Raw genomic sequence first — 17,345 nt, 5'->3', positions numbered from 1 at the left:
ATATTCTAAGAGAGAAGACGTTCGAAGACCAAACAAAAGTGTTCTCACATTTTTCGGAGAGGGTCTGTGCCAGACGCAAATCATCGGCTCGGGACGTCCTCGAGAACGTCGGAGTCTGTCACAAAAGGGAGGATCCTAATGCACAGGTGCCTGACGAAATGTAAATCTAATATTCCAACGAAGTTCCCTTTATCGAGAGCAAACCGTTCTTAGCTCGTTTACCGTTTCGATTATCCTTAAATTCGGATTGCGTCGTGATAGACGAGCCAGGGAGAAGAATATTTTCGATCGATTATTCCTTCGATGCACGTCGAAGACTCGACATAAATTTATAAGAATTACGTAGACGTTAAAACTTTATACGGCGATATGCGAATGCGCATGGGTATGGCGTATCGTTGATGCGGCCTGGATGATTCGGACCGAGGGCTGTCTGCGAGGGCAAACAGAGAAGGGCTCTATTATCTCTAGACAGAGACGGCTCTGTATCTACGCACGTTTTCTTCGAGCAACCTCTACTTTTCTCCAAGCTCGGTCGTCGCGTTTACGACGAGTCGGCTCGATGACTTTTTAAATATCATTCTATATTATACTACTTATACTCCGTAGATCTATCTGTGAAGATCTATCTATCGGCGTGATTGGAGAAGTTGCAGTGCTCATTGATTTATTTAAAATTCAATCGGCCGAGTTAGACAAGCAAAATTAGTTGGGGATCGGTCGACCGATAACTACAAGGGTAACAAGTAAATACTCCTGGGAGATTCGACTTTGGCCTATCGACCGAGTTTATCGGTAGTATTAGACGAAATAAGAATAAAACGATTAAAGGACGACCTACCTTTTTCGCGCGGCTGATCGATCTAGGAGGACGAGAAAATAAGAAACGTGGGGCGGGCCCGTTTCGGAGTGGTTCATTTGCGAAGCGCACTCTTTCTCTCTTCATTTCTCGTTCGAGAGATCCGTTTATGGGTGGTACGGCGAACCGAAAAATTTCCTTTTCATAGAGTGGAAGTCTCTCGCGTTGCAAAAGACATCCCGTGGGTCCATTAACCTTTCTCGATGCGATAGAAGAGGAGGAATAGAAGGAAGAGGGAGAAAAAGGAAGATGGGGTAGAAATAGAGGGGTTGGAAAATAAACAGACGAGAGCTAGGAAAGCGTCCAGGGGTGGTGATGGCGTGTCTGGATATCGATCCTGACTTCCGGAACGTTACCACCGTGGCCTAGCTTTGTCGTTCTCGTTTGCCTGACCCTCTCCAACAACTCGGACTCGCTTTTCTTATTCGAGAAAGACGATTATAGGAGAGCATTATTCCCAAAAATAATCTCCCTCGTTCCCATCTCGTAATCGTTTATACGAGTATTTCGTCGCGGATCTTCTCCTTCTACGGCATGTAAAGTCGCTTGCGTAAAATATCTTCCTTTTTCCTACTTTTTCGCATTAAAGAGAACGCGAAACGTAGTATAACGTCGTAGTATAACGTAGTATAACGTAGTATAACGTAGTATAACGTAGTATAACGTCGTAGTATAACGCAAGAAAATGAAATATCCAGTTGGACTTAAGATGGCGATCCTTGCTAGTTTAATTTCTTCCTTTCGGAAATCGCAGCGAACGAAAGGAAGGACTAATTCTTATGTTACACGTTGATCGGACTACTTGTATTGTATTCCGTATTTTCTTCCAAGTGCGTAAAAAAAGACCGTGCGGAAAGAGAGAAGACGCGCACGTAAAACTTCTCCTCTCATTTCTTAAATAATTACGAGCACCGGCGGAACTCGAAGAATATTCTGGAAAAGTACTTTTTAGCTTTATTAACGTAACCAAGCGAATTTTCCGTGAGGTAATAATACACCGTAGAATCATAGATTGCACAATATTTTTTTGTTCCTTCAAAAGCAAGTCTCTATGTTTTTCTTTTCTTTTTCTTTTTTTCTTTTTTGCTGAAATATCCAAGGTACCGAAATGCGTTCGATCGAAGAACGAGGAGAAAATCGGGTAATACGATGTTAGAACGGAAGGTACCTTCGAAATGTGCGCAGCCATCGTCATTGTCACCGCAGTCGTAAATTCGATGAAGTATCGAAATCTGCAAGGCCATCTTCTTTCTCCCCTTTCTGTCCACATATCTCTGTTTCGCGAGCGCGAAGCTTGTAAAAGGATCGCTAATGGAAATCCATGAGAACGAGGCGATAAACCTCCGGACTATTATTTCCATCGATCTGGCGTTTTGCCAAAGGAGTATGTAGTTAAATATCTTGAGACATCGTGCGCGTGCATATTGTACGCGCGATTAAGGGGAAAGGCAAACGAGCGCGCGAACGGAAGCCGGAAGTTTCGAGTATCGACTCGGGAGGAGGAATTTCGCGTCTTTACGAACGACGATCATCGTGCCGCTTTCCTTCGATTAACGTCCAGAATGAATCTCTCTCTCTCTCTCTCCCCTCCCCCCCCCTCCTCCTCCCCCTCCACTCTCCCGAGTATAACCGGCAGATCATTTCGAGCAGTCGTTGACTTTCTTAACGCCGATTGAGATTCCGCGATAAAAGTAGAATTTCCATTATGTATATACTTATCGGGAGAAATATTTTCGAATCGCGATCTCTTCTATCCTCTCTTGGGTAATATCTTATTATCTTCTTGGCGCTAATCTCAATGCGTTTCAACGGCAGACCGCTTTCCAATTTTTCTTCTCTCGAGTCGTACGAATAAAAAGACATTCAACCAATCTCCTTTCTCTATTTGCCCCTTGTCGGAGGAAAGATCGATTGATCGAAAAAACGAAGGTAAGAGTAAACTGGCGGCTTGGCTGGCTCTGCGCCACGAAACAAAAGTTTCGTCGGTCCTTATTTTTGTTCGAAAGAAGGAAAGATTAGACCAGGGCTAATTTCTTTTTCGCCTCCTTTCTAAGTTTTACTGGTACGTTGATACTGGCGTGATCCGAATGAAAGACGATCGGTTCTCTCCGTTATCAATTTAAGAGAAATCGATAAGCAAATGCCTGTCTATGACCACGTTTATCATGGATCTCGAGGTATCGTCGAGATAGGCAATTAAAGAAAAATGGGAAAATCGATTAGCAGGAGAGTCTAGAGAGAGAGAGAGAGAGAGAGAGAGAGAGAGAGAGAGAGAGAGAAGCGAGTTTTCTCTTCCTCTTTCTTTTTCTCGGGTTGTCGGCGCACGACGACTGCAGGACAATCGTAGGTTAATTTCACGGTGCGACGAGCCGCATCTCGTAGAAACGAAATCTGACCCAGTTAACTCGCTTCGCTATTACTAGTAGAGTCGCAAAGATGATGCTCCGCACTTGGAAGGATCGAGGAGAGAAAAAAGGTTCACGTACCAAAGTACAAAAGTAAAAGATAATATCGCGGGAAAATAAAGTATAGGCACAAGTACATATATGTTCCTCAATTATGTCTCGGCATAAAGAAAAGAGCGTCTCGTTTTTTCTCCTTTATGCGAAATCATAAATGCCGGTCGACTCGCGTCTTTCACGAAACTTCCTTCTCTTCGATAAATGTTTTTCAACGGGCACGCGACGTCGTTGAAAAGATGCGCTTGAATTTCACTTCTTTTCAGATGCCACCTTTCTTGACTCATGTTTTCGACGATTCGAAATATGCGATTTACATTAAAACGCGGGACTTATTAAGCTTAATTCCATCCTGGACAACGAGTAAAATATCAATCGAAGTTATTCTATCGAAGCCTAAATAAACAATTTTTCTCGTTGAATTCTGTTCCACGATGGAACGAAATATTTGTCTATGAAACGAAACAATTAAAGAAACCAAATGTAAAATCTGCAAATAATCTCTATTCTGAAGGATTATATATCGCCTGTCCATGTATTGAAAAATAGAGAACGAGAGAGAGAGAGAGAGAGAGAGAGAGCAACGGCGATTCTTCGGTGAAAATTCCGGAAAAGTCGACGAGCAATTCCATTTGTACGCGCTAATCGCTATTTCAACTAACACGCGCACTCACATCGATTTTTCCTTGAATCATTTTGCATCGATATTTCCACAGCGCGTATCATTGAAAATTATAACATTTTGTGACGCGTACCAAGGAGAAGCCATTCCAAGTTGGAACGTAAAGAAGTCCGGCGTTTCTTTCCATCGTTGCGAAAACGATGTCGGCGATATCCATATCGGCGAAAGGAATCGAAAAATAAATATTAAATAATAAATAATAAATTCTATTCGATTATCGTTTTTCGATATCACGTTATTTACGGTATCATCGCCGTTGGTTATCAGAATTGGATAAATACGATGTTATATCGACGTATACGTCTCCTATTTCGTTTTCATTACGCTCGACTATTTTTGCTTCTTTCGTTTCTCATATCCAATGATCGCTGACTGACTGGTCGAAAGCTCTTAAGACGTTTAACAGGTGGCAGATTATTCGAATCGAAATGGTGCAAATAGATAGAAAAGAAAAGAGAAGATTCGATGGCAAATTTTTATCTCTTTTCAATATCGAGTAGAAAATATATATATAATATCGTTTGCATGATAAAACTCATCACTTACTTACGACAAGAGGATGCGATTATCGAGATATATATTGTAAGGCCTCTCGAAAATCAACGATCTAACTGTGTTATACAGGTGTAATAGCATTGTAAAAAGTTTATCGACGACGGTACGAGTACGCGATAAGCCCTGCCTATAAAAAGGGATCGCTAATACGAATCGGTATGAAGTTTCCTCGAATATCGGACGGGGATTTTTCGGTGCGACACGTCTGCGAGATCTTGCCTCTATTCGATTCTTTCGCAGTCGATATAGTTTCTCTCACGATGCTTCGATCTAGTTTCGTTCGATCGTTTTACTTCATTTAATATAATTAACGCCATTTCAGGGAATAAAACGTAGGAATTTGCATCGATCGTATCGAAAAATTAGCTGGCCATACGCTCGAGAAAAATTGTTGGCAGAAAAACGTGTTGCTAGAGCTAGGTGAGAGCGTACGAGCGAGCGAGAGACAGAAAAAGTGCCACGTATAACGAAATAACGGAATTTCGTGGCTAATGGACCGTCGGGATAACAAAGTTTTGACTTGATCGTATTACTCGCGGGCAACTCGTTACGTCCTATTTTTTCCGTACCAATGTCGTGCACATTGCGATACAACGTGTTTCATTCGGAATTCGTTTAATCGTTCGCGACATCCATCTTTTGTTCTCGATCTCGTTCTCCTTTCGATTCAGCGATACATCGAATTTTACGCCCTTTTTTTCATTCCACTCCGAACATCATCACCTCCCTGTCCAATAATGTACGTTCTCTGTTCCGAGAAGTAATTAGCGACGGAGCAATGTACTTCTTTTTATTTTTCTCTCTTCCCTTTCTCTTTCTCTTTCATCGCCTTTTCGGGGCTTGAAGTCAATCTCGTTAGAATACGCGAGCTTTGTCGCGTCCGAGTTTTTGCTAGTTCATGTAATTTCATTGTTGCACTCGACGAGGATGGTATATGCTCTGTCTCTTATCCTGTGTCGATCGGTAAATTATCAATCAAGTTGAAATTTAATTTTAAAAAACAATGCCAATGGTCAAAAATAATAAGTCGATTCCGTTAGCGAAACATTGTCCGTCATTAGCGAGTCACATGCAAACGAGAAAAGAGATATAAGAGGAGAAACATGGCAGCCGGCTTGGATGAGGCGAGGAGGGGAGGGGGGGGGGAGGAGAGAGAGAGAGAGAGAGAGAGCAAATTTACCCGACCGTGGATGCAATTAGGCTCGGAGATGAAGAAGAAGAAGAAAGAAAAGAGGGACGTGCGTTCGTAATCTCGAAAAATAAGCGAAAGCAAGTGCGATTTCTTCTTCCACCGACCGACTAAGTTGTATAAACGAGTGCGTCGAGGAAAAAACGAAGCGCGCGTTCGGCCGAGACAATGGCGGCGTGCTTACTTCTGAGGAAAGAATTGCGAATTGCGAAGAAAAAAAGAGAATCCGCAACAGAGCTCGATGCTTTTCACAACGGTGGAAAAGTTGCGCTGGGTTGTGTCTGAGTTGCGCGCTCTGTGTAACGATTCTCGGATCAAAATGAAAGGGGTGGTACAAGAGGGAGGAAGAAAGCACGGAGTATGGGAGAGACAGCGAGAGAGAGAGAGAGAGAGAGAGAGACGCGCGAGTGGGTTGCGATAAAAAGGAGCGCCTCTACAGTCGAAAGATACATTCGAGTTTTCCTCAATGACCGAGCCGCTGCGCCCCCACATCAAGTAACGTCGTACTTTTTATTCCGTGCTCGATGCGTGTCTCCTCTGCGGGTTGGCGTCAGGGTTGTATCCAAAAGAGAGAGAGAGAGAGAGAGAGAGAGAGAGGGAGAAAGAACAAAGAAAAAGGAGACATGACATAAAGCACTTGTCGTCGATTAAGCGAGAAACAAGGATCTAGTTTGGCGGCAATCCACTTTTAATCAATTATTTTCAATCGTTTGTCTTTTCTTATTCTTCGCCTTGAAATTTATCTGTCGTATATCGGACAAATGCCGATCTTTGTCGAAATTGACATTTTGTTTATATTTAAAAGGAGAAAAAAGTGCGCGGCAGACGACTTCTCTTATCTTCCTTTTGTCATTTTCCCCCTATTTCGTCTCAACGACTCTCGAGTAAGGAGCAAAACTCGAGTCGAAGAACGTGCCTGGTTATTCGAACGCGCGTACGCGTATCGTCGATCGTCGAAAGGTCGGGACTTTTCGAGTTTCTCGTCGTCGGTCGCGTCTCCTTGGAATGTCAGCCGATCTCATCGACTCTTTTGTCGAACGAAAAGCGACAAAAACGTCTGTCAATCTTAAAAAACTTCTCTCTATCTCTCGAACGTAGTTAAGTCTCGACTAACGAGTTACAAGTTATGCTCTAGGTATAGCTCGCGAACAAAAGTTTTCGATGAAACGAGTCAAACTTCTTGGATCTCAACGTGTACTATTATTTTTTCCTTTTCCTTTTTTATCGAAAATAGGACTGATAGATCGCATCGTTTAATAATAATCCGATTATATATGTATATGATTGTAATTACTTGAATTTTCACGTCGATCGATCGAGGAAGGAAGGCTAGAGGAATTCGCATTATCATTCTTTTCAAAGTTTTGCAAACATTTTTCTCGTGCGGTAGTCCCGATAGAATGACTCTCTCTCTCTCTCTCTCTCTCTCTCTCTCATGGCCAAGTTGAAATTAAATTCTAAACGGTAAACTTTTCAAGTTGCTTAAAGAAAAGATCGCAAGTAATATCGACATTGCTCTCTTAGTCTCGTCTTTTGTTTTGTTTTTGTCATTGTGGAAATCATGCAATCGTTTGCAATATTATGTTTTAATATTCGAGCTTAAGACTGACCTACTGGCAAAATGATAGTTTGCGAAATTCTTCGTGGTAAAAAAGTCCTAAGAAAAAAGTCGTTAAATTTGTAATCTTATTCGAATAGAACGTGCGAATCTTTGTACGTATTCGCAGATTTAATAGGAAACGACCGATCTTTATATCCTATATCGAATAGCAATGGCGCTGACATACGATTCGGTCTCGTGTAATCTGAAGTAATTCGATCTATTCGATCAGTCGTCTTTGCCTCTGTAAGTAGCATCCCGGTAATAGTCGAATGGAGAGAGTACAACTAATTACCTAATTGCTAATTGCCAAGGTACCGAGCAAACGAGCAAGCACCTTAAACAAATACGCCAGTATATAGATATTTCTCTCTCTCTCTCTCTCTCTCTCTCTCTCTCTCTCTCTCTCTCTCTCTCTCTCTCTCTCTCTCTCTGACTCTGTCTCTGTTTCTGGATATATGTACGTACGAACTTACGTCGCTCGTGCGCGTGCGTACGCACCCATGTTTACGGATGTATACATTGTAGAGCAAATAATACCATTGCCTAGAGATATGCTGCTTTGCATCTTTGGCAACGTCTATAATCTTTCGCGAATCGAGGACACGAATACGAGGTATTTTTGGCATCCGCAATTTCCATTGCAAATTTCGGATAGATGACAAACTTGATTCGATGTTAAAACAAAGTGCAAGATTCTTTGTAATTATTTTTTGGCGAATTAATTACATATGTATATACGCTAAAAACGAAAGTCCCGTTGAATATCGTATTCATGGCGGTCTCGAGGGACCAAGAAACTGGGTCGATTTATGCGCTCTTAGTTATGCGCTCTTGAATTTATTTTTTTATTATAGGCGCATCCTTTGTTCGTTTTAATTGAGAACGCTTTGATCGAAGACCTTTAATGACTATGTTTCGACCATCTCGCTGTATGGTTTCGTTTCTACGAATTCGCAAAAGTGACATATTAATAATAGCGACGTTCAAAGGCGTCGTCAAAGAGAGGTAGAGGAAGAGAGAGATACTAAAAGGCAACGTTTTCGTACATAGTAGGTCGTACGCATACGCGTCCTGCATGTGTATAGATGCGAAGGAAGAGGAAGTCGGTCGCGCGAACTCTCAATTCCATGCGTGTTTTAGACTCGGACGGAGAACGGCCGTGAGCTTCGACCGCAAGCTCCTTTGATCTGCGCCATTATGCAGCGAAGCAGCTCTTCGGTACTTGCGCGCGCGCGCGCAAGTACATCTTTTGCGAGTTCGCAGGAAAACCGCAGAAAGCAATTTCGGCTGATAACTTTTTCGATTAGATCTAGCCTCGAGATAGAACCTATTAGTTAAAGAGCGAGTCACCAGGATGAGATATCTTCTGTATTATGTAATCTCTATTTATAATCAATAACAACTTGGAGTTTACGAGAGGGACGGTATTTTTCTTTTTTTCTCTTTTTTTCTTTTTTCTCCTTTTTTTCTCTAGAGATGTTGAATTTTCCTTGGAAAAACGGCTCTTACTTGGAGAAAATCGAAAGAGGATCGAGTTTTATTCGACGAAAATCATTTGATAGTTGTTCCTTTTTCTACGGTAAGCCGTAGGTAACGTACGTCGCACGTGTACATATCTAGGTAGGCGTGTCGTCGTAGCAGGTCCCGAATCGAACTAGCAAACGAGTTCTTTGAAAGTTTCATGTCCCAGGTGATTCTCCGGGCGCCTAGAGACGTCATTACTTTCGCATTTCGTACTAGCATTTCGACCGACCGCGTTACCTCGACCTCCTCTTTTCCTTTAGCTACCGCTAAACGAAAATACGAAGGAAGTAGGCGCGCGCATCGATAAACGCTCGGACAATAAACAGGCAACTGCTGAGAGAACAACTTTACATTATTTATTTCCGGACATCAGGTGTTTTTCTTTTGAGAGAAATTAGTTTTCTAGAGTAGAAATTATAGGAAGTCAGTCGATAAGCGATCGATAATCGCGACAAGTTCGGAACGATGAAAGTAGGACCGGTCCAATTTGGTTTTCTTTCTTTTTCTTTCCTTTTCTTCCACCACCACCACCACCACCACCACCACCACCACCATCACCTACCCCACCCCCAACCCCCTCCACCCTTCCATAACGGAAGGACATTCCTTCTCAAATTTATCCATATCTTTCCCTCTTGTCTATCTTCTTCTCTTTCTAGGCACAAATAAGCGACGGCTTTTTAAGCATTCTTTCGAGTCGGGTTTTCGTCCCTCTTTCTTTCTCATCCAATTAGCCGATACGACAATACAGTCGGACGCGCAGGCAGACCATTATATCCAGCGAGTCTGAAGTGGCAAGTTTGCGCGAATTGTTGTCATTGGTAGCTGGTAGAAACGTCATTAGGGATCTCCATAGAGATAGAATTACACGTCTGCTTGGCTGATAATTGGAAAGCTTGCGAAACGACCAAACAATAGAAATTACGTTTCTCAATTTCGTGCCATCGACGAAGCTTCGATCATGCACCATTATTATTTTCCCCAAGCTCGTGATTTAAAAAACAAATATTCCTTTTTCCTTCCTCCCTGAGATCAGAAGTTCAGAAGAGAATCGCCGATAGGTCGTCGATAGGAAAAACGACGATAATGATCGTCGGATAGATCGGTTATTTGTTTTCTCTTTCTCTCCTTCTCCGCTCTCGTCCTCTCGACCTTATCGATCGAATCGTACACACATATGTACATACGCTTCGTGCAACTAGAGCAAATCATCCGTTGTATTCGATTCTATTCTATTCGTGGGAAAAGCGGTAAGAATTGAAAGAGAAGAGTTAATTATCGTCGAGACATAATAGAGACCGGTTCGACATAATTTCTCCTGATAAGCGAAGAGAGAGGGAGAGAGAGAGAGAGAGAGAGAGAGAGAGAGCGCACGCGCGCGCGCGCGCGCGTGGCTTTCGATGGTCCGCTGAGCTATTTCGAAGGCGCATACACACTCTCTGGTCTGGTTATTAACGTGAATTGGCAATTTAGATCGCACGATTGCCGATACGAACCAGCGTCCACGAATGCCCCGAGAAATGGCTCTTCGTACGCTGTATGTACAGCGCATGCATACTAGCGCGTTATACGACGCGACAAATGGGCGTCGTTACGAACAGCGTTAACGAACAGAGGGCCCAGCCTGACCCTAACAACGGCAACTCTGCTGCGCTACTCCTTGTCACGGCTTCGGCAAATTTATATTTCTGCTTGTTTTTCCGCTTAATGAAAAATGCTTCGACTATAACGCCACACGAGTTTTTCCTCTTGGAAGAATTTGAAAAACTATCATTTCGTTAGTTCTTCTTACGAAGAGAATTATTAAGTTTATCCGTCTTAACGAAAATTGAGCAACGAATCGAAGCGAAAAGTCTGGTGTCATTTGACAATCAATTGGCACGACGAAACTACCGATTGTTCTCTCGCTTAAAACAATGGCCTTATCGGAGGCGTATTTTCTCGATTGTAACGAGAACGCGCGCTTCCTCGAATTTTGGATAATTCGGCGCGTACGCTCAACGTGTACGTTCTACGTGTACGTTCGACGATATTTAACGCTCGTGCCATCGTGTTTCGGTATCGCGTAGCAGAGACGCTCGACCTCAAAATCAGTTTACTCGCCAGCTGTGCCGCATCATTACCGTTACCTCTGCGGCAACAGTAGTGCACATTCTCCGTCCACGCATCGAATCATCTTCGAAAAGTCCCCGACGATACTACCGTCTACGTGCTTTCATGAAGTTTATCATTATCGTGCGCCCGCCTATCCCCCCTAAATAGAGATCTAGCAGCACCTATCTAACGACGTTAATCCGCACGTACCTACACGTACCATAAATGGATTAACGAAAGGATAAGTCGTCAAGTGTTCTCGACGATAGGACGCGCTACGTTTCGACACGTTTTCTCCTCCCTATGATTCCTCTTCTTTTTTCATCCTCATAAAAAACGCAATTCCCCCTTCCTTCCTTTTCACCGGTCGATTTATAAAAACTCGACGGAAAAAGACGGAGTCATATCGGCGGATAGCGCAAAGAAGGTGTGCAAAAGCAAAGGACCTCGTCGGACGATAGAGGAAAAGTTGCAGAAGGAAAGAAGTTTTGTACAAAGCTTTGTTCGTCCTGACGGATAGAACGGATTAAAGGGATTCGTTCGTCCACTCGTCCGTCTCTCTAATTCTAATTTCCTAACCCGAATTGTTGTTCCTGGTTACACCGAATGCGACGACGGATTCCGTTTCTAGCCGTTGGAGATGGAGGAGAAAGAGCGAAAGAGGGTGGGTGAGCAAATGGAACAAGCTTTTATACGGCGATATGTACCCACACAAACGCGCGCGCGCGCGAGCGCGCAAACATCGTTTCATTCTCCATTTTGGCTCGATGCACACACCGATGGCACTAGCCGTGACGCTTTTATCTGCAAAATCCAAAAAAGGCCGAAACACGACGATGCAGCTAACGGAATGTATCGAGAAGAGATAGACGGATAGATAGAGAAAGGCCTTCATCGTGCACATGCAGGAGCAAACTTGACCCTTTGCAGCGCTTTGGATTCGTGGATAGGGATGGTTTAACCCATGGTTGAACCGCAGACCAAGGATGCTTTTATCTTTTTTTTGCCGGATCATCAGGTCGACGGTCTAATGTCACGCGAGATGAAAAACCTGGATCGTCGCATTGATTTCGTTTATCCTCTCCTCTCCTCTCCTCTCCTCTTCTCTCGATCGTCCCCCCTACTCGTCACAAGCTAAAAGTATTAATATCCGTCACTAAAATGTATTTTCAATCGCCAACTTGCAAGGATATGGGAGTAAAATGAGGAAATGGGATGTTGTTCGCGTCGACATAGCGGAGAATCGTCGAAGCGATTCATAATTAGCCGTAGCTGGACGTTGACTGCCTGCGCTAACGGGTTTTCATTAATTTCATTACTCCTCTTCGAGTAGATCGTGTTTGCAATTATTTCGAGTAGTGTCACGGCCTAGCAAAGAGGTCGGTCTAGGCAATAAAAAGAAGCGGCATAACGCACAAAGGAAGGATAATCGGACGGGGAAGGCAAGAGAGAGAGAGAGAGAGAGAGAGAGAGAGAGAGAGAGAGAGAGGAGGAAAATTGTCGTCCAACGATACGTTCGAGAAATCTAATTATAATTGATTACGTAACCATGCTGTCACGTCCAAAGAAATTAATTAGAAATGATGAGGAGCGGGCGGTGAACGTCCCATCTTAGCCGTGGTGTATTCAACGGGGAAATAAAGAAAATGGCGAAAAGGGAGAGGTAAGGTAAGGCAATCGGTTGGAAAATGAGGTGAAAAGTAGTAGCGCTGATCGCGAGATTAAAGGGATTACGGCATTGGAGGGACGACTGTTCTTTTGAGATGGGGGGTGGGGAGAGAGAGAAAAGGTGGCGGCGGGGGCGACAGCGGCCTATAGTCCGATATTGATTTAGCGCGATTTCGAACGAGCGTAATCTTCTTATCGGACGGCGCTCGATGTTTTATATCCCTCGTGCAATTTGTCCGCGAAAGCGGCTTGGATGGCAAAGATAACGAAGCTCCGATCGATGGGCATGTAACGGGTGTTACGGCGAGTACGGCGAGACTAGTCGACGCATCTCGTAGGAATAACGAGGAGGAGAGATAATCGACTATTCTAATCTGCGTTAGATCGCAACTTGGTAGAAATTTCAACTTGGTCACACCCTATAGATACGCGTATAGATTGACGAAAGGACCGCTTACAAGCCAAGTACCACCCTCCTCGTATTTCCAACTATCTATTTGTTTTCTCCCGCTTCTAGCGTCGTTTATCTTCTTACGTGGTCGTCGTCGCGTCGCGACGGGTTATCCGGTTCTTGTGGAGGCGCGCGTGCGCATCTTTCTCTTCGTTCGACGATCCCGCCGGTCCGTCCATCGTACTCGGCGCATACCGTCGCACTCCACTCCACACCGCCCCGCCCCGCCCCTCTCCTCCTCCTCCTCCTCCTCCTATCGAAAGATCTACGCACGTATTCGAATGCAGATTAGCATACTTATACGCCTATCTGGGTATTGCCCTCTTCTCCTCGATACCCGCGCGTCTACTTCTTTCACTTCTACCTTACGCGCAATCGATCCGTACGGGCTCATCGTTCCGCATCACCAAGTTGTGCTCTGCTTCTTTCAATTCTTAAAGATTTTTCAACTCAAAAGTCGAGATCGGACTTGAAGATGGGCTAAGAAGCTCGTTCCAGAAGAACAAATGGACGCAAGAAAACGGATCTCTCTCGAGTACTCGAAAAGATACATCGACCAAGTTCTTTCTCTTTTTCGGCCCTTAAGATATCGAAGAACTTTTTCGCGAGAAGACGCCTCTTCGCTCTTAAACCCGTTGAAAAAACTCGTACGACCTGACGATTTTTTACTTTTTTCCTCTTTCACTACTCTTCTATTACGTCCGAGAAGTTTAATGGTTATTGCGAGAAGCAAGAGCACGTACGTATTTGCTAATTTTTGTGGGGAAAAAGCGGGATCGAATAATATTCAATCGAATAATAAATACATAATACACCAAGGTAAAAAGAACGTTCGTGCCTTTCGTGCCTTTCACATTCTTCAACGTTACTCGAGATTTACACGATCGTCTCGGAAAGAACATTTTTGTCCGGTATCGCGAGAACAATCGAATAAGTCTTTCTTTGGCTCTTCCCAGCAGTAGTCTTCTCCTGCGACGCGCGAATTAGTACGCGCGACATTTCGTAGAAGGCTCAGTTTTCTCGTCGTTTCGTGACGTTTTTCTCCCCCTGGGAATCCCTCTCGAATTTATCTCCCCTCCATACTCGACGTTTAATCCCAGCTTGTCGAAAGCGGAAGAGGAAAAAAGAGAAGGGTGAAGCGGCTCGCGTCGAGCGGCATTTCGATAAAGTCTACTAGAGATGCTTTCGCTCTAGACGAGAAGAAACGATTTTGCGGTGCGCGCGAACGAGCATCGCGAAAGGGTCGAAGGAAGACAAAGTTCGCTTCCTTCGCTTTTTCTTTTGATTTCGCTCGGTTTCTACCTCGTTTTAGCTCTTACCAAAGGAATTTACTCGCGTTGCTTTATTATATAGAGACGACGAGTCTCCGGGTTCTTTTCGTCTCGCGAGATCGGTCCAAAAGGATTGAAGTCTCGGAATGTTCTTTTCGCGTAGGAGGGAGGGAGGGATCTGCGTCGACCAAGATGTTCTTGGAAAAGAGACAAGAGAAAGGGCTGAGAAGGAGGATGGCTCCTTCGTTATTTATTTCTCGGCTCGGTCGTATTTCCCGGTTTACGGATTTTTCTCCGAGAAATCCAGGATCGCGTGCTCTCTCTCTCTCTCTCTCTCTCTCTCTCCGGAGGAGGAGGAGGAGGAGGAGGAAGAGAAAATATCTCGGCAGTGTCTTTCCTCGAAAACGCAAGCCGCACTCTTCTTCCGTTTGCCGTTGAACGGCACCCTGGAATACTTTGGTGGAGAAGAAAGAGAAACGACGATATTCCTTCTCACGGGTAAATTACGCGAATGCGATAAGTAACGCACTACCGACGTCGCTACCGAGAGACTCGTTTGAAAAAGTTTATCTTTCCGCACCGATTATTTTGCGAATATTTTCACGCTCGAAGGATCCGAGAGCTGACGATATTTTCGTCCTTTCGATCGTGCTCCTACGAAAAGTTTGTAAAATATTTTTTATAGGGAAATAGAAATCCTCTCGTTTATCCTCCTTTGTTTATCCGAGGCTATCCTGGTCAAGGAGACCCCATCATGGGGTCGTTGGCGTGTAAAGCGAGCGTTCTTGCTCCTCTGCTACCTGTCTTCGCCTTTATTATTTAAGGTATAAACCGCCGCGACGAAGAGCACGATCGCATGTCCCGCTTGGCTAATCGCTCTCTCTCTCTCTCTCTCTCTCTCTCTCTCTCTCTCTTTTTCCTCTTGAAGCTTTCGCTTGGGGCTCCTCTGGAATAATAATTATATAATAATTAGACGCTTGCGGTTGAAAACATGTAATCGGTATTTTCGCGGTTTACGAAAGAATTTATTCGTCGGTTGCGCGTATCTGGTTCTCCCGCGGGATTGGTTGTCCGTATTATATTTTTTGTTTTTTTTCCCCGTTAATCGCCGGAAAAAGAGTATTAAGCGTACCAGTATTCGCATCATTTTAGCCGACCAAATTGGAGCTTCGCCGTTCCGACGTCTCACGCATTGTTTACTCGATAAATGCAATTTCGTCGGTAAAAGTTATTCCTGGACGTTTTTAAAAACTTGACGATACTTGTCCGATAGAAGGCAGAGAGAGAGAGAGAGAGAGACGAGGTCGCTCGCCAAAGCTCTCCTTGGATTTTGCGTTCGCGATGAAAGATGTAATTCTTTTCGAACAATTTCCAATAGGATTCGTAGCAAAGGTAACTCTCTCCTCGGCTTAATTTTGCTTTGGGAACTTCCTATAGAAGTGTAAAAGCAGAATCTGATGATTTATACGTCCTTTGCTCGTGCAATTTTACTCGAAAGTTAACGGAGAAAATCGAAGGAGCGGAAATATAATCTCGCGATTAGAATTGGGAGAGTCTCGAAAGGGAAGAGACTCGAAAAGGAGAAAGGAGCTTTTGCTAGGATCACGATCTCTGCTCTACTTTTCGCAGAGTCTCGCACGTTTAAAAAGAAATTAAAGTGGAAGCAATGACCCGACTCGATCGAGTTGACTCGCCATCGAGACAGATTATAGAGCGTTTTTCTCGTATGGCGAGGAGAATAACAAGATCGTCTCAACGATAACATCGATACGTTTGTATATATTTCCTTCCAGTAAAGTACACTGCACGTATGTGGACGCTACGTAGAAAGCAAAAGGCGCCGATATATTTGCGCTTTTTACTCGCGCAAATATTACCCGAACGTTTTTCAACGAATGTAATACCGGAATGGTAAATAATACGTACGAAAGAATCGCAAGTTACATATTCCTGCTCGCGTTTTACGCTTTTAGCCCCACTTTTTTGAAAAGTCCTTGGGAAATTTCGCACGCTGCTATGGACATAAATTTTCGCGTTAAGTGCGCGTTTTCGGATACTACGTAAAAATTGCGATCCTACGTAAAAGGTAAAAGCGAAAATGGAGAAATCGAGCGAAAGAGAGATCCTCGGGATACACTTTAAATCGAACGATAGGGGTCCGATCGATGATAGGTTTGCGGGTGACTATATTATGAGAGAGAGAGAGAGAGAGAGATGAAAAGGGGAGGATCAAACGGAGAGGATGGTAGGACAATGAAAGCTCGCCGAGCGATCGCGAAAGAACGATAAGGATGCATCCGGTTATCGCTTCCGGTCGATCGAGCGGCTTATCGAAAGCGGCTCCTCGTCGCCTCTGCCGTCGGCCGTTGATCGAAACGGCGAACAACCCGGACAAAAGCTGAAACGAATCGATTTTTTTTCTCCCTTCCTCTCCTTCCTATGCGAATTACTTGGTAATTCTTAACGACGCTTGGATCGCGAGTCGTCGAAGATATATAAAGTATAAAAAGATCATATTTTATTTTCCAGGTTTATCCAGCGCGTCAACACGCCTCACCGGATACCGCTGCTCGTCGTGAGTAATTTTACATTAATCCCATATTCCATGGAGATCGTATGTACTTTCAGGAGAAAATATGTTGGTGCGCGCGCGCACGAGCTGGAGTCGATCGCGTATCGATCGTGCGACCGATACCAGAAAAATAGAAAGATTAGTCTCTCTTTCGCTTCGAAATAAAATGAACCTCGAACTCCATTAAATGGATTTCGATGCATCGGGGAACATTGACGAGGACGAATCAACGAGTAGAAATTCGAGTTTGCCGAGTTTCTCTCGAGGAGACTAAAAGGATGAGTGTAATCGAGAAGGAAAAAGGTAAAAGAGTAAGAAGGTAGTAGGATAGTACGGTAGCGAGGTAGCATCTGTAAGAAGCATCGGATCCAGAATGACTGCAATGGAAGACTCGATCCTCTTACGTTTCCCGCTAGGG

The 17,345-nt window shown here is 44.0% G+C and overlaps 1 protein-coding gene across 2 annotated transcripts in view; it reads left to right on the top strand.

The window, feature by feature from the left end:
* LOC124948680 (RNA binding protein fox-1 homolog 2) overlaps nt 1-17,345 on the top strand; it is an 81,216-nt gene that overhangs the window by 6,327 nt on the left and 57,544 nt on the right. For both annotated transcript variants that reach the window (XM_047492643.1, XM_047492644.1), the window contains one exon: nt 16,885-16,930. The gene's annotated coding sequence lies outside the window, so the exon portion shown is untranslated. The remainder of the gene's footprint in view (nt 1-16,884; nt 16,931-17,345) is intronic.

The sequence above is a fragment of the Vespa velutina genome, chromosome 4 (genome assembly GCF_912470025.1).
Source record: "Vespa velutina chromosome 4, iVesVel2.1, whole genome shotgun sequence".
NCBI classification, from domain to species: Eukaryota; Metazoa; Arthropoda; class Insecta; order Hymenoptera; family Vespidae; genus Vespa; species Vespa velutina.
Note: the sequence above shows the minus strand (reverse complement) of the source record. Positions and strands in the feature narration are given on the sequence as shown.